Raw genomic sequence first — 22,563 nt, forward strand, 5'->3', positions numbered from 1 at the left:
TTTCAGCACTTTTTCCAGCAGCTATTTTTTATTTTCAAGACTGATCTGAGCCACTTTCAAATGTGGTATTTAATCAGATATATATCTGATATCTGGACATCTGACCTACGTCTAAACACATGTCTGATTTCTCTTGGAATTCCAAGCCATCACAAGAGTGAAACTTGCTCACAAAGACAGGTAGAGTTTAATGTTGTGTAAAGAAGCAGAAATTCTAGATATATTTTCCTATTTGAAAGAAAACACATTCAGCAGCTGCTTTTTAATCTCTACCTGGTGAATTTTATTTAAAAAAAAAAAAACTTCATTACTGAAAGCTAAATAATGTTTGAATGAGGCGATAACTTTACAGTTTTATTCAGTTTCAGATTAAACCAAAAGTTTAACCATCTCTTGCTCACGCATGCTCTCTCTCATGTCTCTCTCTCTCTGTCTCTCTCTCTCGGTCTCTCTCTCTCGGTCTCTCTCTCTCGGTCTCTCTCGCACTCTCTCTCGCACTCTCTCTCTCGCACTCTCTCTCTCGCACTCTCTCTCTCGCACTCTCTCTCTCGCACTCTCTCTCTCGCACTCTCTCTTTCTTTATTATAAATATTTGAATTCATTGAAATAAATAAATGTAATATCCTGCTCCTTATTTTTCCCTGTAGAACTCCACATATAATAAGCCATAGATAAATATCAAACAAAAATAACCTTTATTTTGGGGTCTACATCCGTTCAGTCATATTCAAATCCTTCATGACAACTTGCATACAAAATGATAGCACATTTATACAGAAACAGAGGCGCATAGTAAAGTTATCACCATCAGTCATTTTGTATGGTTATTAATGTAAACACAGATATCAGATACCAGTCGTGTCTAAACATGAATGTAAACAGATGAGACAAAAAATCTGATATGGTCAAAAGGTAGGATATGTGCATGAAGACTTTCAGTGTAAACACAGCCTCAGTCCCACCCTTACGTTCCACATAAAACTAGATAAAGTGACTGTGAGGTGACACTTTTCATATCAGTCAAACAGCCATTTCTGAATTACAGCAGTTTGTGTAAGGAATTAACTCATTAACTCATTTCCACTGCTTCTCTCTTTGTACCCATCCCGAGGCATCCAGACATTGTACCAGCTCCCAACGTCCTCTGTGGGACGAAGCCTTTGGACGTCCACTGAGCCGAGGCCGACTCTAAGAATCCTGAGACATCTCCAGTTAGACTCTGTGGTACTGAGGAGATCAGAAGTCCTTGACCCTTACACCAATACAACATTTAACTGACTGTATGAGGATGGGTTCCCCCTTGAGTCCGGTTCCTCTCAAGGTTTCTTCCTTTACCAATTTAAGGGAGTTTTTCCTCGCCACTGCTGCCTGAGTCACCTCAGACTTGCTCATAGGGGGATAAATACATACACATTGTGAACTATATACATCTAATAATAACCTAGAATTTTTATTCTGTTAATTCTTATTTCTTTTATTATTTGTTATTTCCTTTATCATTAATTATGTCTACCTTCTGCTCTATGTGCGCTATACAAATAAACTTGAATTGAATTGAATTGAATTAACAATTAACTTCATTTTTTTAGTTAAATATAAGCACTTTAAAACAAAACAAGCCAATTTTACATTTTTTCCAGACTTTAATTTTCAGACTTTAAATTTCCAGACTTTAAATTTCTAAATACTTTACTACTAAAGTACTAAAGTACTAAATACTTTTTTTTTACTTTAAGCACTTTAAGCACCTTATATGAACCCTGTTACTCTGACATTTTGTAGTTCCAGCAAACTCTCAGACGCGGCGCTGGACTTAATCCTGCCAAATCACTTGAGCCGAACTCAGGACAGAAAAAGCTGAACTGAGACACGTCTCTGTTTTAGATAAACTCCTCCCACACGTGTGACTCTCACATAACTTCTGAATAGAGGTGAAGTCTGTTGTTATGTCTGAGGTCTGAATCCTGATGTGAGTCATTTCAGTATTAAACCCTCACTGTTTGATGAACTTCACTCTCATTATGATCCTAATAATTCACAGTCAAGGTTTTATCAGTAGAAGAAGAGATAAAGACACTTACTCTCTATTCACGAGGCGCACACGAGCGTAGTCTGAGTCTCCACATTCACATGCGTACACGTTCCTCTGACTGTAATCAGCTGCAGTGATGGTGAGAGAGAAATCTCCCTTCAGGTACTGATCATGAGAGATACTAAATCCCTTCTCTGCCCAGCATGATGTCTGATTACACTGAGCCAGGACAACATCACGTTTACTAAGTATGTTCCATTCAAATAAACCAGGACATCGATGTGTACATGAGAGAATCACTGGCTGATGAAGCTTCCCCCGTATAGAACAGATCTCAAGAGCTGAGACAGGAGCTGAAAGAGAGAATAAAGTGAGTGTGTGTAGTGTATATTGTGTAGTTATAGTGTGTAATGTGTAGTGTACAGTGTGTAGTGTATATTGTGTAGTTACAGTGTGTAATGTGTAGTGTACAGTGTGTAGTGTATATTGTGTAGTTATAGTGTGTAATGTGCAGTGTATATTGTGTAGTGGTTTTGTTTAGTTGGAATGACACTTACCTGTAGTGAATGAGTGTATAATGTATAATGTGTATTGTATAGTGTTTATTCATAGTGTGTAGTGTTTATTGTGTAGTAATAACACTTACCAGTGGTGAATGTGAAGATGAGGGAGAAGAGGACACAGTGATGAAGGCTGCAGAACTGCATGGCTGAGGAGACACAACACCACCATCAGCACTGTACAGGTGGAGAATAAAGCAGGAGACACACATGAACTCAGATCAACAGTTTATCATGAAACCTGTAATTTACTGAATTCACTCATTTTTACACAAACATTCCGCAGTCAGTCAGAAAATAATTTAATAATAAGCACATTTCTATTCAATTCTGGAGAAATGTGTGTGTGAATATGTTAGAGTGTGTAAGAGAGACTGTGTATATGAATGTGAGTGTGTGTAGCTACAGCTTTGCTCTGAGGAGATACAGATTTCTGTAACCATGACAATTGAGAGCAGAAGCCAAAACAAACATCATACACCCACATACGCTTTAAAAAAGAAAGGAAAGCTTCAGTGTTTCATTATCAGCTCCTGCTTAACCAGGGGCGCATTAATGCACAGGCTTACAGGGGCCAAAGCCCAGGGGCCTGCACTGGGGCAGGGCTCATAAATGCACAAGACTTTTTTCATTTTAGATTTATTTGTTAAACATTTATTTAAATGTTTAACAAATTTCAAATTTCTTTTTTTGCATTTCTGTCTCTCTGCTGCTGTAACTGAGAAATGTCCCCATTGTGGGACAAATAAAGGTATATCTTATCTTATACATTTTTTAATTATTTTAGGTTTGCAGATAACAATAAAACACTCATAAATAAAAAAAAAATACAAAATAAATCATAACATCTTCCATTTTGGTGGTGTGTTGGTTGTGTAATTGCTGTTGATTGGATAATGGGTGCATCCTTCCATCAACCAGTAAGCAGTGACTGCATACAAACATATAGTGTGAAAGATGGAAGATTTCAAGAAGCACGAGAGTGGCACAAAAAAGAAACGTGCACAAATTGATAAATCAACACAACCAGCAGCTTTTTAAAAAAAAATCCTCAAACTCACAGGATATTTCAAGCCTGCAGACACAAACACCTCTGTAACAACTTGTGTTAGTCAGCTTTCAGAAGACGTTAGACAGACTGACGGCCTGCATGGATCTAAAACGTGCCACAATCAAGTCAGTGGTAACAAAACAACATACAATCAAGTCAGTGGTAACAAAACAACAGAATTTTCAGAGCACTGCCCTCAAGGTGAGTGAACATCTACACCTGTTATTGGCCTTCGTAATGTCTGTAGTGTAGCAGCTAATGTGCACATGGGAGACTTGAGACTGTCTTCATCATCTAACCTAGTGGTGGCGCTGGCAGAGAGTAAGGAAATAGACACAGCAAACCTGACACTGACACCAGTTTTGAGAGAATCATAATTGATTCTTTCAGTTCAGATCTGATTTTGGGATAAAATATACAGTAATTCGCAAACATTTAGACCAAAAATGAACTGTGTCGAATAAAAAGGTTGACGTGTCGGCTTCAGTACGCATGTATAAGCACCAGAAACATCAGTTTTCTCGAAGCTATTTCAGATGTGAACTTGGGAACGGAGAGCGTGTGCCTAGAGAATGGGGTTTGAATTCTACTTCAAAAAGAAAAAACATGTAACATTTTACCAACCAAAATATTCACAACCAGTTTTAATTATTGGAATAATGCAAGAGAACTCATAGTGGAGCATAAAGGCTCTGAGACACACTTTAAAACCATGCTAAATTATTTGATAGAAGGTGCAGAGAAAGGACTCAGAGCTAAAGAATCACATGATCATAATCCCCTCAGTTATTAAAACAGAAATGTCAACAACCAGGAAAACTTAAATAATTAAACATAAGTCTAAAGTCACGATGAACACTTAACAATTATCTCTAACATTTAAGGTGCAAAATGAAAGAAAATGTAAGAGATGCTTAATAAAGTGTAATAAAATAGCACAAAGTGTTAAATATAAACATAGAGAATTTAGTGCAAGTTTAGTGCTAGGAAGTTCACGCTGTTCACCTTCTGGTGAATAAAGTGTGTAAAATATGTGCAGTGTTTTGTAAACATAAATAAAACTGAGGTAGACTGAGATACATCTGTAATATAAAAAACAAACCTGATACACTACAGTGACATTGTTTGAAATATAAAACCTGCAGAAATATGAAAAGGTAACAAGTTATTCTGACTCTAATCAAACTTGAAGTTGAACTATTCAAGTATATTTTCGTAGACTAGGAGATTAGGGCTGTAGCTATTGAATATTTTAGTAATCGAGTATTCAACCCAAAATTTCATCGATTAATCAGATAAAATGTATTTTTGCTTAATTAAAGAGCAATATTAAATATACAAGAGAAAATAAGACGGTCTTTTAAAACTAATTGGTTTCCTTTTTTAGAAAAATTAACTTTTATTTTTTAAATGCATAGTATGCAATGCATACAACAATATTTTCTATCAAAAATAAACATTTAGATACCCATTGTTTCTCTGTCTGTACTTGTACTGTGAACAATGACAAAGTTGACTGAGAAGAATTAAGTACATTTAAGTGCCAAACATTCTGGGTTTTAAATGAACCCTTTTCTGAGATGCAAAAACAAAAACATTAATTACTTTCAAATGACTTTTTTAAAGTATCAAAACTAACGCATACCTTAAAATAAATAATAATACAAAAATACTGCCTTTAAAGTCATGCAACTTAACTTTAAGAACTAAAATATGTGAGGCAAAAACATGGACAGGAACTTGGACCTAGAGTCCATGCATGGTTTCACACGGAGTGCTTTAAGCATATATTATATTAATCAAAATATAAAAGTCTCTCTCTCAACGTGCGTGTGTGTTTTAAAAGTCTTTAAAGGAGCATGTGATTGCAATGAAGAAAGGTAAACATATCAACATGCTCAGAATTGAGGCTTGCCCTGAGCTTTGAAGAAATGTTTCCTGCTGCTGAAAACAGACGCTCTGATGGTGTCCCAAACCTTGGATATTTTCTGTCGTGTTCTTCCCTTTGCTCATTGACATTGTTATCATCATGCCCTTCCATTCTGCAGCATGCACACGCACGTGCCCTCAAATCAAAAGACCGCTAACTCCTCGCGTCTCCTTCCGCTTTTATGTAAGGTACGTACGTTATGTATGTACGCGTTGTCTCTCACACACACAAAATAATTGCACAAGAACGTGACGTGAGCTTTAAAATGATTTAAAAGAGGCTTTGAGACAGAGGAATTTGCCTCAATTATTTTTTGTAATTGAATTACTCGAGGAATCGTTTCAGCCCTACCTATAATATCCAAAAAGTGCCATACTGGCGAGCTGAATTTTCCTCTTTTATTTACAATTTCCTTGCTCGCTGCGGTGCTCATTTTCTGCTTATCAGTCCCCGGTTACTGAAGAGGAATCCAGCAGACCAGCATGAGACAACAATATGGCGCAACCAAAACTTGATACATCATTGGCTGTAGCGTCCTACGTTGCTAGGTTACCAAAGAGTGAGTGCCTTTGTTAATGCAACCAACCTTTTTTTGCAACCTCTGTTTTCTTCCGACGAAGAATAAAAAATATCAAAAGTTATATCGAGCACATTTTTTATTGATATCAATCACGTGTCTATCACGATACATATCGTTATCGTTTTACCGCCCAGCCCTATTCCCAACAACGGGAATTTTTTGGGAATTTTAGAATTAATTCGCCAGTTCGGTCCCTTCTTAATAGCATACATTGAGAAACACAGGAATGCAGGAAAAGGACACCTTTATTATTTTTCTCATGTGATCTGTGAAGAATTTATTCAGCTGAAGGCAGAAGGTTCTTTGTCACATCCTGAATGACATCAAGGTCACAAAATACTTTTCAATCAGTGTTGATTCTACCCCTGATGTGGCACTTACTGATCAACTCACATTCATTTTGTGCTACGTCTCCCAAGAGGGTTGCAGTGAGGAACATTTCCTCAGGTTTTTGATTATCACAAGTCATACAGGGGATTAACTTTGCACATCTGTGCTGGCTACTTTACAAGTGATGGACAAAAAACATTTATAATTGCAGAGGCCAATGTTATGATAACACCAGCAACATGTGTGGCTGCTATAAAGGTTTGCAGTCACGAATCAAAGAGATAAACCCTTTAGTTGTATGGGTCCTGTGTGCTGCCTATACGCTTAATTTGGTTGGCGTAAACATGACCTGCTGCATAGAAACTGAAGACTTTTTCTCTTTTGTTCAGCCCCCTTTTCATTTTTTGCTCGAGATCACCCACATAATGGAAGACCATCACTGCTGGTTTACAACCAAACAGCAGAATAGAGACCCTGAAAACACTCTCTGACATGCGGTGGTCTGCGCAGGCACAAGCCACCAAAGCGCTCTGTTTATATTATGCAAATATCCAAGAATCAATGAGAACAATAGCTGATGACACGAACCAGCAGGTGACCACTCGTGTTGAAGCCAGTCGACTAAACAAGATAATGGATAAACTGGAAATTGCTTTTCTGTGTAACTTGTGGAACACAACACTGCAGCCATTTTATAAGATGAACACAATCCCCCAGAGTGTTGATACTGACTTGTGTGTTGCTGTAGATTTGTTAAGATCACTGAGGGACTTTGTGGCAGAGCTCAGAAAACAATGTGACAGTTTTGAGGCAACGGCAAAGCAGATGTCTCCCACAGTGTCTGCGGTGTATAAAGCGAACTTTCAATGACAGAGAAAGCGTGTACTGTGTAAAACTTTATTTAACACTGAATATTAACTGTGCTTTAATGATGATTGGGGTAACAGAGAAAACACTTCACTAAACAGCCAGAATTCCAGCTCCTGAATCTTCCAACAGGAGGAAGAGAAAATGTTTTAATGTGTTTTAATCTTTTTATTTCATCATGTGATGACTTCTGTAAAACCTGAACTAAAGGTTGTGATCAATGTATAATATAGATAGATAGATAGATAGATAGATAGATAGATAGATAGATAGATAGATAGATAGATAGATAGATAGATAGATAGATAATTCTTCACAATAAGATCATGAACAGTTTGAAGCAGCACTGGTGTGAACCTGTGAGATTGTTATACTGTGGTGAGAACTGAGTTCACTTCATATTACCCTAATACCCTAATTCCTTATTTACATTTACAGCATTTAGCAGACGCCCTTATCCAGAGCGAGCGACTTACATTTTATAACTCTATAACTCTTATTACTCTATTACCCTACTAACCTACTACAGTGAGTGAAAAGCAGCACCCCAGAGCAGCAGTATTCTAATTTAGTCATTACGGCTACATCACTTCCTGTGTTTGAATTGTTTGCCACATGCCGGTCGCATTTGTTTGCTTGGCTAAATATTTTTATTAAATTTTGAGTTAAATTTTTTGGATAACTCGAGTGGTGGATCTGGAGCTGGAGGCCATGGAGAAGCAGATCCGTGACCTATAAGCCGAGCTGCAGGAGCGGAAAGCCGCGCTGGAAGCTCCCCGGTCGGTCGCTCACCTGTCTCAGGTAAATTCCCGGCGTGAAAATACTACTCCCTCCACCTCTACTCTGTGTATTTCTCTATCCAGGCCCAGTGCACCCAGGAAGCAGCCTGACCAGGTGCTGTTCACACCGGCGCCAGGGTACCGCGGATTCTGGGTACCGCAGCGTAAGATGCGTGCCGGGCCCTGGTCGAGGACGTCTCCCCCTCCACCGCCAACGGTCTTCGAGATCCCCACCCGGAACCGCTTCGCCCCTCTTCGCGAGATAGACCGCGACGCTGTGATCATCGGAGACCCCATGGTCCACCACATCCGTGCTGCTGTGGCTAAGGGTAAGGCTCACACTCAAAGCAAACCTGGTGCTCGTGTTCTTGATGTCGCTGCACAGGTACCTGGGGTCGTGAGCAGCCTGAGGCAGTCGGAGATCCTGAAGAGGGACTTCAACACCCTGGTGGAGACGGTTCGCAGCACAGCACCCACAGCGAGGATCATCGTGCCTGGACCACTTCCCACATACCAGCGAGGAATCGAAAGGTTCAGTAGACTTTTTGCTTTAAATGAATGGTTACAGTCATGGTGTCAGGCTCAGAATTTACTCTTTATTGATAACTGGAATGTTTTCTGGGAGCGTCCTAGGCTGTTCCGTGCTGACGGCCTGCACCCCAGCAGAGTTGGAGTGGAGATCCTCTCGGACAACATCTCCAGGGTGCTGCACACCTTCTGACTGGTAAACTATGATTGAAATCTAAATTTCAATAGCCATCATTCACTTCATCACATTGACACAAATGCACACATACCTCTTCCTATAGAAACTGTGTCTGTTCCCCGAGTAGTGAGATCAAAACGTAAATGCGTGAGAAGTTCTCGAAATAATCTTATTGTAATTAGACAAGAAAATGACAAACAAAAACAGTCCCTAAAGTTTGGGCTTCTGAACATTAGATCACTTGCACCCAAAGCACTTAGACCATCCTGAGGACGGCCCTGAATTTATATCATAGATGGTCCTATTGATAATCATCAATGCAATGGTCTGAGGATTATGGCTGGGGATTTTAACTGCGTCATGGATGGTAGGTTTGACAGATCATCTTTCACAAAGTCATCTACTCGTTCCTCGCAACCTTTGAAAAACATGTGTCATGATTCAGGCTTAATGGACGTACTGTATGGAGAGAACTAAACCCAGGTGTCAGGGATTATACGTTCTACTCTTCTCCCCATAATTCTTATTCCAGATTAGACTATCTATTCTTGCCTTCTAGATATGTTAACTGTGAAATCGGTCCAATGGTTGTTTCGGACCATAGCCCGTGGTACTTAGAATTAACAGAACTCTCAACCCCAAAATCAACTTACTGGAAATTTAACAGTTCTCTCCTTAATGACAACACTTTCTGCCAGTTTCTTAAAGAAAAAATATCCCAGTACTGGCAAGACAATGAGCTCTGTCCAGTAAACAGCACCACCAAATGGGATGCAGCTAAAGCCACCTTAAGAGGCCACATTATCTCTTTTACTACTTGGCATAAAAAACAAAAGGCAGAGAACAGGAAAAAAATAGGAGAAGATGTCAAAAGATTGGAACTGATTCATAAAACTTCACCCACACAGGACAACTTGAATCTGTTGACCGGCACCAGATCTAAATTAAACTTGAATTATTTAGAACATGTACAAAAATTTATTATGTTTAGCAGACAACGGTTTTATCAGTATGGGAACAAATCTAATCACTTCTTAGCATACCAACTAAATTGCGAACAAGCTGAAAGGTCCATTAAGGCCTTTCTCAATACTCCTCTAACAAAAGAGGAGATCTTTGCAGCTATCCAATCTATGCCTAGTGGTAGGGCACCAGGCTTGGATGGCTTCCCTCTGGAATTTTACAAAAACTTTTGGGATGTGCTGTCTCCTATCTTCATGCCAGTAGTTGACAATCTTTTAGAAGATTTTTTAGAAGATTTTGATTCCTGGAGGGCTGCCTCTATTAGCTTGATCCTCAAAAAAGGAAAGAACCCATTAGACTAAAATTGTGGCCTAAGCCTTAGCTCATCTCCTAGAGAGACTCCTGCCTAAGGTCATGGTTCCGACGCTATGGTTCCGATGACATATGTCGCCTGTTGAATTTAATACACCATTTGCCTATAAATGGTGACCCAGCCGATATAATAGCTCTAGATGCAGAGAAAGCATTTGACAGGGTTGAGTGGAATTTTTTATTTCAAGTGTTGGATAAATTCAATTTGGGCGCTAACTACATCAGATTAGTGAGACTCCTTTACAATAGCCCTTTGGCTGTGGTTAACACCAACAAGTTACAATCAAGTGGATTTTCGAACCAAAGAGGCTGCCGACAAGGCTGTCCGCTGTCACCACTCTTGTTCCCTGGCAGAAAGTATTCGCATGCATAGTGGCATCCGGGGGTGATGGCAAGTGGGATGGAACACCGCCTATCTTTATATGCAGAAGATGTCCTTCTTTACTTAAAGCAACCACAATTATCCATACCCAATTTGTTGGAGACAATCAATCAATTTAGTCAGTTTACTGGTTATAAAGTTAATTTAGGGAAATCCCAAGCCATGTTTATAAATACCCCACAAACTGTTAAATCACAATGTCCCTTTCACATGACTGAATCTGGATTTCTCTATTTATGCATACATATAACTTCCCATTTAAAGGATTTATTTTCTAAGAACTACTCACCCTTAATGGCAAGGCTTAAGCAAGACATGAATAGGTGGACCTCTTTACCAATATCTTTCTTTTGAAGAATTAACACAATTAAATAGAATGTGCTTCCCTGTTAACTTTATTTATTTCAATGTATGACCCTGTTATTTGAATCAGAACTTTTTTAAGGATTTGAACACTGCTATCGGTAAGTTTATATGGAATAATAAAAAACCTAGGATTAAACTCGCTTCCCTTCTCAAGCCAAGGGAGCGTGGGGTGGCTCAACATGCAGCTCTATTATTGGGCTGCTCAGATTAAACAAATGCTTATATGGTTTCTAAACAATACCATCTCCTTGTGGGTCAGTATGGAATCCTTTGACTGTGCTGCAAGCATGCTATTATCTCTCCCACTCATTGATAACATTAGCAAGGTCCCCCCAGTAGTTGAAAACTTTTTGTTATTTAACACCTTTTGGCTTGGGAGGATGCCAGAAAGTATCTCCGTGTCCCCAAAAGTCTGACTATGCAATCCCCAATTTCTTTGAATCCTGATTTCCCTGCCTCATTAGCCAATGTCGGCCTTCAGACCTGGGCAGAAAAAGTTATTTCTAATCTAGGCATCTTATTTTCAGGCAAGATACTTAAATCTTTTAAAACACTCAGAATGGATTACCAAATTCCAAAAACTGATTTTTTTGTTCTTCAAATTTCTCCAACTGCATCATTTTATTCAGTCTGAAATAAGACAGGGGAAAATTTGTTGGGATCTCTCTAATATTGAAAATAGTCTTCTTCTGCCAGATGCATTAAAGGGGCAGATTGCTAATCTGTACTCTCAGTTATCAGAAACCTCCTCACCCTTAAATCCTTTGAGAAAGGTCTGGGATGACGAAGACGAATGCCTCTCAATATGTGAGGAGGTTTTTCATAAATCAACCTCAAGCTATGTGCATGAGCAAAATTTTATTCATATACAGGACATATCTTACCCCAGTACGCCTCCATAAAATGTACCCAAATGTATCTAAGCTGTGTTTTAAATGTAACTCTGAAATAGGAACATTGGTGCATTTATTCTGGGACTGTAAGAACATTCAACCTTTTTGGCATGAGGTACATGATATGGTTCAGAAGATGCTGGCCAGAGAATTCACTATGCCTCCAACTATATATTTACTTAACTGCAAAACATCACTTGATTTCTCTACTGCTTCACATTCCTTGTTAAATTTAATTTCTTATTTGGTAAAGAAATGCATACTTATTCTATGGTCATCTCCACAGGTACCAAATCTGGAGATGTGTTTGGCACAAGTAGCAAATCTTCTCCCTTTGGAAAAACTTGTGCATGACTTGCAGAACAAATCTGAATTGTTCTAGCAGACATGGGCCCCTTTGTGGGATTTACTTGAACAAGCGAGACCCCAACCCTGACCTGTTTTGATTTGCCCTTTGCCTTTCCACAGTCACTCTCATATTAAAATGCATTGTTGTTATAATGTTACTAATATGTTTGAATGTATACTGTGTGTGCTGACTGATTGTCTCTGTTGTTGTTTTGCTTTGTTTAAGTTCTAATAAGAAATCAATAAAATTATAATTTAAAAAAAAGTAATTAATTCACAAATGTTACCCGACCAAAATATTTGAAGCGAATTGTTCTTTCTGTCACTATGCTGAGGAAGATTTCATTCACTTGTTTTGGCAATGTACTCACACAGAGACATTTTGGTCTGATATGTTGATGTTTATCCTGTCATATTTTATAAGTGACTTTTCTTTCTGTTTTCTTTTTCTGTTTTCTTCAATTATTCTAAAGAGAATATAGGGACATATTACATAATTAATTTGAGTTTCCTACTGGCTAAATTTCACATACACAAACAAATATTTACTGGCTCTAAACCTTTCTTTTCTCTATTCAGAGATGATCTTGACAGGTATATTGAAACTATCCAATGCTCTATTATTCCCAAAGCTATGAAAACTGTTTCTCTTTATTTATCCTTTTAGTCCTTTAGTCCTGCATTGTTGTTGTACTATTATCCTGGCAACTTATTTGTGTTTATATACATTTTTTCCTTTTTGTGTTTCACATGTGTATTGACATAATGTTCTGATGTTTTGTACTGTTTAATAAAAAAAAAAAAAAAAAGTTGATGGCGACAGTGAGCGATACAGTTAAAATGAAACAAATGCAGATTCTGGACTTGTGAATCAGCAAAAAATAAAAGTCTATGGGCTAATATTGATCCTTATAAGCAGTTAAAACACAAAGAGCAGAAGTAAAGATAAAGCATATATTGCGTGTGTGTGTGTTACAGGCCACCACACCGTTATAAACTCTATTCTGTTAAAGATCCGCTATAACACACCGACACCGAGTTGATCGTTCACCATTAAAACTAGGGATGTACCGATACCACTTTTTCTCTTCAGATCCGATTCCGATACCAGAGTTTGCCAGTATTGGCCGATAGCGATCCGATACCTGTGTTCTTTTCTACCTTTAAAACTAAAGAATGTATACAACTTAGGGCTGGGCGATATGGCTGAAAACTGTATCACGATATCAGTGTTTCATATCGGTCGATATCGATATATATTGAACTTTTTTATGACCCATTTAAAATAGGGACCAGAAGAAAAATATATTACATTGAAACATTTTTATTTTAAGCTTAACCTTCCTCTGACCATAATCCCTTCAGTTATTTAGACAGAAATGTCAACAACCAGGAAAACTCAAATAAATAAAATGTAAACATACAGTAAGTCTAACCTCACAATGAACACTTAACATTTAAGGTGCAAAATGAAAGAAAATGTAAGAAATGCTTAATAAAGTGTAATAAAATAGTGCAAAGTGTTAAATATAGAGAAACCTGAGAATTTTGTGCAAGTTTAGTGCTAGCAAGTTCACGCTGTTCACCTTCTGGTGAATAAAGTGTGTAAAATATGTGCAGTGTTTTGTAAACATAAATAAAACTGAGGTAGACTGAGATACATCTGTAATATAAAAACAAACCTGATACACCACAGTAACATTGTTTGAAATATAAAACCTGCAGAAATATGAAAAAGTAACTCAATTTATTCTTACTCTAATCATACTTGAAGTTGAACTATTCAAGTATATTTTTGTAGACTTATAATTAGGGCTGTAGCTATTGAATATTTTAGTAATCATGTATTCTACCAAAAATTTCATCGATTAATCAGATAAAATGTATTTTTGCTTAATTAAAGAACAGTATTAAACATACAAGAGAAAATAAGATGAGTCTCATAAAATGAACAACTAATTTCTTTTCCTTTTTAGAAAAATTTACTTTTATTTTTTAAATGCATAGTATGCAGTGCATACAATATTTTCTATCAAAAATAAACATTTAGATGCCCATTGTTTCTCTGTCTGTACTTTTACTGTGAACAATGACAAAGTTGACTGAGAAGAATTAAGTACATTTAAGTATCAGAACCAAGGTATACATTAAAATAAATAGTAATAATAATAATACAAAATACTGACTTTAAGTCATGCAACTTAACTTTCAGAACTAAAAGATTCTAAATCTACAGCTCAGCCACAACAAACCTTTACTGTCTAATTTGGAATGCTTTGTGGTATTTAAGATGCAAAAAACATGGACAGGAACTTGGACCTAGAGTCCATGCATGGTTTCTCACCGAGTGCTTTAAGCATATATTATATTAATCAGAATGTAAGTCTCTCTCTCTCTCTCTCTCGAAAAAAGGTATCAACATGCTCAGAATCGAGGCTTGCCCTGCGCTTTGAAGAAATGTTCCCTGCTGCTGAAAACAGACGCTCTGATAGTGTCCCAAAACTTGGACATTTTCTGTCATTTTCTCCTGTTTGTTTCTTCTCTTTGCTCATTGACATTGTTATCGCGCCCTTCCATTTTGCAGCCCGCATGCGCACGCGCCCTCAAATCAAAAGACCGCTAACTCCTCGTGTCTCCTTCCGCTTTTACGTAAGCGCGTTGTCTCTCTCTCTCTCTCTCTCTCTCTCTCTCTCACACACACACACTCACACACACACACACACACACAATAACGTGACGTGAGCTTTAAAATTAATTAAAAGAAGCTTCGATGCAGAGGAATTTGCCTCGTACAATTTTTGTAATCGAGTTACAATCAATTTTTGTAATCGAGGAATCGTTTCAACCCTAGTTATAATATCCAAAAAAGTGCCATACTGGCGAGCTGACTTTTCCTCTTTTATTTTCAATTTCCTCGCTCGCTGCGGCTCATTTTCTGCTTATCAGTCGCCGGTTATTGAAGAGGAATCCAGCACCAGCACGAGACAACGATATGGTGCAACCAGACGTGATACTGTTACATGATTGGCTGTTAGAGTGTCACTCCCCAAGTTGCTAGGTTACCAGGATGGACATAAATCACGGGGGGGGGGGGGGGACATGCCCCCCATCCGAGGATCCCCCCCCCCTCAAAAAAAATTTATTTAAAAAAATAACGCACTCTGTATTATGAAAAATATATGTATGTATACCTAAATAATTGTCTAAGTAGAAAAAAGCCCGCAAAAAATGCATTTAGAAACAGTTGAGTCCCCCCTCCCCTTCCTCACAGTGGTTTGACCCACTGCCTGCTTTCCCAGTTCATTTCACCTACTCTGCACACACGAGTCAGGTGTGTGGCTGCGGTTCGATTAATATTAAACTCCATTAAGTAGGGGATTTTATTCACTTTAAATAAAGCGATTCTCTTTAATGTAGTTTATGCAGACTCATAATTTAGTTGCGGCAAAAATGCTGATTACGGATGTAATTTTCCATGAATCTGCTATATTAGCGATTAAAATATTACTTATCTAGTTAACGTTAGCTTGTTTACTTGCTTGTTGCATAGTGCACTGTAACTAACACGCCAAAGCCGTTTCCCATGCATTGTTTTATTTGGGACGACTTGGCATCATGTTAACTTAACATTAACGGCCACAATTAGCATATTGTTTAGCTGTGCATTTACAAATGAGAACTGTGCTACGTCCGAACTGACCTCACTGTATTTTTTGTATAATCAATTTCTTTTTAAGTGTCTTAATTAATTTTAAATAAAATTTTAAACCTTTTTTTAATTACTTGTTTTTATTGTTGTGATTATTTTTATGATAGTTTTACTTTCTTTATGTAAAGCACTTTGAATTACCATTGTGTATGAAATGTGCTACAGTATAAATAAACTTGCCTTGCAGTGTCATAGACTAGATAAAATGACTACAATAATAATGATAAAAGCAAAGTTTTTCAAAGTTTTCCCACTGTTAAATGAAATTTACGCCCATGGTTACCAGAGAGTGAGCGCCTTTGTTAATGCAACCAAACTTGTTTCGCAACTTCTGTTTTCTTCCGACGAAGAATTAAAAATATCGAACGTCTTATCAAGCACATTTTATATCGCTATCGATCACATGTCTATCGCGATACATAGCGTTATTGTTTTATCGCCCAGCCCTAATACAACTCGTTTAGTTATTAAGATTTATTTGTTTCTGGCAAAGAAATACAAAAATGCCCATTACTGGATGAAAAATTAAAACACAAGAAACCTTAAAAAGTATTAATGCAGTAGCAAACAGTACTTTTAACAGTTAGTGGTATAACAATCTAAAGCATATATACTGCAATTATTTAATTAAATAATTTTCTGAAGAAAAGGCAATATTTTAAAGTGAATCTTATATTAGAACTCTTGAAACACAATGCAACATGTATTAAACAGTAAACCTTGCACCCAAATGAGCGACATGTTTAATGCGCTGAGGTAAATGGAAAGGGTGCCTGCTAAACCGCAGGCGGTTGTGCAACATATTTCCCATAAAATTTATTATATTTATTTTCATTAATGTAATTTAATATACAAGTGTATTTTTCTTATAAGTTCAAGCAATAGTTAGTTAATTGACATTATTCAACCACCACGGGCGTTGGAAGTGGGCGTGTCCTGTCCCACACACATATAATGGTTCCAACGCCCATGGATTTCAGGAAGCAGGAGCGTGGTCAATGCTGTAGGTAAAAAGTGGTATGGAGTTTAATTTATTAGGGCATTCCTAATGGCCAAAAAAGTGCGAAAAGTGCGATACCCATGACCACGGGTATTGGATTTGGATCGGTCACGCACCACGATACCCTATCCACTCAAAATGCTTGGATCGGCACCGATACCGATCCAAAATATCGGATCGGTACATCCCTAATTAAAATCATCACACTTACATTACAGCTTTGTATCAATCTGCAGTGTATAATACTGGAATATCTGTAATCAACTCACCAGGAGAAGCTCTTTACTTTTCTCTCGCTTTTGTCTCGATTAAACTCCACAAAAAAAACACACCCTGTTCTCCACTGTCGCTTTCATATATCCGGTCATGTACATGCGTCATAACTCTAAGGGTGAGAGAGAGAGAGAGAGAGAGACAGAGAGAGAGAGAGAGAGAGAGAGACAGAGAGAGAGAGAACGATCACACCCCAACCAAGAATTAACACGTCAGTTAAAACACAAACTGAGATAGACAGTGCTAAAAGAAGAAAGAATAAAAAGAGAAATGAGAGGTACAAAATCAGGAAACAAAAGAAAATAGAAGAACAAATAATAAAGGTTGAAGACATGGTAAAGAAGTTAAAAGACGAACATTAGAAACTGAAAGAAGTCAACAATGGATCAGATGCTGTACCTAGGCAGATGGAAGAAGATTCCAAAAGAATGAAGATTATAAGGCATTAAGTTTTATTTTTCAGAAGTTCAAGAGAATGATATTGTTTAAATGACTATAGTCAACTGACTATAGTGAAATCCTGAAACTCACTTTGACATTTACTTGTGATAAGAAAGACTTGTTTTGCATTCTCAAGCTCGCAGCAGAAAACTGATAAATGTACTGAAATAATTTTTACAGCAAATTCGCAGCGACATTGTTGAGGTCATTTAGCTTTGCACGCTGAAAAACCACAAAGATGTAACCACAGCTTCATCGCTACAGGATGTAGTCTGCAAACATATAACCATATATAGAGTTGATGTTAAAATACATATTTAGCTCTCCAAGTATGAAGTGTTTTAAATGTTGGATGTTGAAAACCTGATGTAAAAGTCGAAGGTAAAGAGAACGTTCAAAACTGACAACAAAATCCAACTACCAAAATGAATTGTTAAGAGTATAAAAGGTGCCCTTGGGATCATTTGTTTGTGCTTTCTAATGTAGACAGGCTGAGTGCATGTTATATTCTGTGTGCATCATAGAACAAACGCAAGCTTACACTTGGAGAGTGTTTCTTGGTTTGTTATAATCTTGGCATTTTAATTACTTTTATTTATTCTAATACTGTTTGATTATTTGAAGGAGATTTTATTTGTAGTTTCTTTTATTTTACTTTACATATATTACACACATTTATCTGTATTACATTGCTTTTAATAAAAACAAGGCCAAGTTGTGAGGACCCTGAAAAGACAAAAAAGGTCTAAGTCTGACTCCTTCATTTAAAGATTCAAACAATAGTTTAGGTAGAAGATCTTGAAGAGGATTCTTTGTTAGAAGACCGAGGAACTTTGAAGGACACCTGCGTTCAAGGTAAGACCAACTTTGATAGTTGTGTTTTCAAAACTAACCCGTGCAAACTAGGACACATTGCTTAGTGGGATTGTGGAAGGGTTTCTTATGCAATCTGAAAACAAGTGTCACTAAGGGACACGTATGTCAGTATAAAGTACTTCATGGTGGCCCTTAAGGGGAATGTTTGAAAAATAATACATAGAATGTCTACGGAATTAGTGAAAACAAGGTATCTGCTGCGGTAAAAATCTTTACTCTACACAACACAGAGCTCCTCTACAACACCAGGTTTCCTCAAACAGAGTTAGGGTTGGTGCTGTAGTGACCATTACAACATTGCGACAGCCATTTTGTTCAACCTCAATTTTTTTGACTGATATAAATACCCATTTTTGCCCAAGTTTAAAAGCTGGCATCAAGCTCGTCTTTTGCGTGCATACTTAAAGCCAAGGATAAATACTTTTGTTGAAAACACTAAAAATAGTCTGCAAAAAAGTAAAAAGAGACTTTTGTTTAGAACATTCTATAAAAGCATGACTGTCTCTCTTTGGAGACAGAAAAGTGACCAGTGCTTTCTTGTCCACAATCCACAAACAGTGCAAGCTCAGGAAATGAGTCCTCTGAGTCAGGGATTTCAGTTCCACAGGAGTAATCTGTTAAAGCATTTCTCTCTCCTTATTCTAAATGAACAAAGTCCACTGCAAAGTCCAGCAATGTCCACCAGGTGTTTAAGGGTCGTGACACCAGACGTGATGAGAGACTGTGATAGTGAAGAGTCTCCATCCTCCAGATGAGCCCCGTAGGTTCCAGAAGCAACCAGTGAAGAGATTCTGTGACTGTGGCTCTTTGTACCTTGAAAAGTCTCCAGATTTTAAACAGCTTGTAATAAATAAATAAAAAAAACAGGCAGTTTTACTGTGTTCAAGCTCTCCAAGTCCATTAAAAAATTTAAGAATCTGTAAAAATGGCATTGGTTTCTGTTTTCCAGTTGAAAAGATTTGAGCCACATAAAAACTGTAAAAGAAAGGCAGCAGTTCTGCTCTGTAAATGTATAAGACCTTGTCCACCTTCCTCTTTGGGTAAGTAATTTATCCTAAAAGAAATCCAATAATATCAACTGACTTTTTATTAAAAGATCTCCTGGAGGGTCTATGTATGCTATTTTGTGCCAAAGTAACGATGCTACCAGATTATTAACGATTAGTGTACGCCCCATATAAGACCCGTACACCACATTTAGGGTACCAGCCACTTCCACTTTTCTAGGTGACCAGTTACTTTGTCTATGACCCCTTCTCAGTTTCTTTGTGTGAAATAATCACTTCCTAGGTACATGAAGTGATGCTAGGTACTTAAAGCCTTCACTTTTCCAAAAGAGACCTCCAAGGAGTTTAACAGGCCAACTAGAACAGCCTCACCCTTAGACCAGTTAATTTTTGCTAAAGAAAGCAATTCGAACTCTTTGGACATGCTGTGCAATGCATCCATATCAATCTGACTTTCTACCATGATTAAGATGACGTCTGCATAGACTGACAGGCGGATCACATTTGGGCAGAAACTTTGAGAAACCTTTTAGTTTAGCACTTAGCCTATTAAGGAAGGATTCAATGGCTAGAGTGAAAGCATCTCTGAGAGCACACTTTAGACTGAGCACATGTCATCGTTGAGTTTCAGTACACTTTCAAAGTCACAATATAAACTTCTTTAGAAATAAAATGGACATCCTATGTATACAGTAAGTCTGGTCTGTATTTATTACCTCTTCCAGAATGCTTCCCAGTCTTTTTGTAGTCACTACAGTGCAAATATACAGGTCTCCAGTTACTTGTGTCAGTTAAGTCAACTTTTTTGTGTAAAAGAGTTAGGACCGCTCTTCTACACTCTATACTCATTAATGCCTTCCATAGATCTACTGATGATAATTCTATGCTCAGTGCTGTATTGGCGTCTTTTGACACTTGGGGCAGTTCTTCTAAAAAACTATGTTATTTCGTATGTTATTGTAACCTCCTCAAATAATTGAACAGATGGATAGTTAATTGTGATCAATTAAGATATGTTTCCCTTTGTTAAATGTAAAATGTGAACAGAAAGAGAGACAGAAAGTTGCATAAACTTGCAATACAGTTTGAGGTAAAGACAGAAAAAAGTTAGTAAATACACTAATATTCACTCAGGTTCATTTCAGTGTTTGTGCCTTTATTCAAGCAGTTATATATTAAATTAGATCCGATTTCATTTAAGTGCAGACACACTATTCTTAAACGTTTTTTTTTGTGTGAGACCCCAAACCCGGAACTCCAGACATTAAGACAAATTGTTATTTTAAGTGTTTGGTGATCTCAGACCTAGTAGATATTTTCCTCCTTTTCTTTAATGTGAATTCAACATATGGGTTACATTATCTGTACTTATGATTTTATAAACACTAACTGCTCTTTTCTTTATATCAGCTGTTTCAGATAAAACATGTCCAGACTCAGAGCGCAGGCTGTGAATAAAGCATTTTTGTCCATTTTGTCCATTCGACCATCTGCTCTGCTTTCTGGAATCGTGATCTCACTAGTGCAAATTGTGCTTTAAACTCAGAGGTCCGATTGCTTTTTTTTTTTTTTTGACTGTGAGGGTCTGAATATGGTTCTGGTTTTCTGTTGATTGTGACAAGTGAAATTCTTCTAGTTGCTTCATAGACTCAGCCAATTCTCTTGTGACATTATAAGTGTACTGTTGACACAACTGTTTTATTTGTCTGTTTTACCAAAATCCCACCACTGTTGAAATAAAAGCACTCTTTTTTAAAGTTCCTCCAAAAAGGAGGTAAAAATATCGAAAATGCTGGTCTCTCAGTAAAACAATGTAAAAATGCCAGTAAGCACTTTTTGGTTTAATACAATTTAAAACTGTAACACATAAAACCAAGTTGAGGTTTGAAAAACCAACCAGGCTAATAACAACTTTTAATGACATTTAGATGGTGACTGGAGAACTCGTCCAACCTTGCTAGTGATATTTTGACATCAGAGGCATGAGCCCAGGTTGTTTTGAGTTTTATAAAAAGTTCTCTAAATGCCATTAGTTCACGTTTTCCATTTATGTTCAGAAGTCTTTTTTGGGAAGGCATGTGTGGCTCTACATGGTTGTAGTCATTGTTTTCTAAAGTGCAATTAAAATCACCACCAACAAATAAATAATCTGTGTCACAGGTTTCTAACATTCCATACTTTATCTAGAAAGGCTATTGTTTTCACTGGGGAAGCTGCGGTATATACACAGATAAAAACTATAACATGGTTTTCTAAAAGAGCTTTGACTTTTAACAGTCTGCCAGCAACTATCTTTTCTTAAGAGATTAAGAGGTTTAAAAGTCTTTAAAAAATAATATTACAATTCCTCCACTAGCAAAGGTATTATGGGTTAAACACAAGGGGCCATCCCACACTTGTGTCCTGCCAACTGCATTAATAACATCACTGTGGGTTTCCTGTGAGTTTGTGAGGAATGTTTTAAAGATGTAAAGTGTGTCAGACAGAGTAATCAGTTTGAAATTGAAGGGGTGATTTTGAATGTCATCAGTGGTTATGCTCCACAAGTAGGCTGTAAGTTAGAAGAGAAGGAGAGATTCTGGAGTGATTGCAGCTGTGAGAAAAAGATATGTAGCAGGGATGAGGATGTTGAGCTTCTCTTTAGGAGTGATGAGGAGGGACAGGATTAGGAACGAGCAAAAAAGCAGGGAAAGGAAAAGGAGGGAATGGTTTTCATTGGCCATCAAATATTAATTGTTTCAGCATGGTGATAGCAACAGTCACAGGAAAATATGACTTCTTTTAAAAATAAAGAAAAGTGCGTGTTAAGTTTAATTTGTAGGCTGTTATGTTTAATTAATTTTACTTATGGTGTTTTCATCAAGGTGTTTGCATGAAATATTAATAATATATAATAAATAGTAAATAATAATAAACACACATTTTCCATTCCTATATAGGCTTAACAATCAGTCCATTGATCTCTGAGTCTGTTCACAACTCCTTAACACACTCCATTGGCACTGTAGGCCCAGTGTTTAGAAGTAGTTATTTAAAAATTATTAATTGCCCCAATTTAAAAAGTTTTAGTGCCATGTGTTTTTGCGAGGCTCACACAC

At 37.3% G+C, this 22,563-nt stretch overlaps 2 protein-coding genes across 12 annotated transcripts in view; both read right to left on the minus strand.

Annotated features, from left to right (window-relative positions):
* The window catches only part of LOC113637378 (interaptin-like), a 482,239-nt gene that overhangs the window by 440,812 nt on the left and 18,864 nt on the right, over positions 1-22,563 (minus strand). Inside the window, exon 2 of one of the 11 annotated variants that reach the window (XM_047818493.1) lies at positions 17,138-17,253. The exons of the other annotated variants lie outside the window; for them this stretch is intronic. The gene's annotated coding sequence lies outside the window, so the exon portion shown is untranslated. The remainder of the gene's footprint in view (positions 1-17,137; positions 17,254-22,563) is intronic. 11 annotated transcript variants of the gene reach the window in all.
* LOC113637369 (serine protease FAM111A-like) overlaps positions 1-22,563 on the minus strand; it is a 200,972-nt gene that overhangs the window by 96,934 nt on the left and 81,475 nt on the right. The gene's annotated exons all lie outside the window — the stretch shown is intronic.

This window comes from Tachysurus fulvidraco, chromosome 9 (assembly GCF_022655615.1).
Source record: "Tachysurus fulvidraco isolate hzauxx_2018 chromosome 9, HZAU_PFXX_2.0, whole genome shotgun sequence".
NCBI classification, from domain to species: domain Eukaryota; kingdom Metazoa; phylum Chordata; class Actinopteri; order Siluriformes; family Bagridae; genus Tachysurus; species Tachysurus fulvidraco.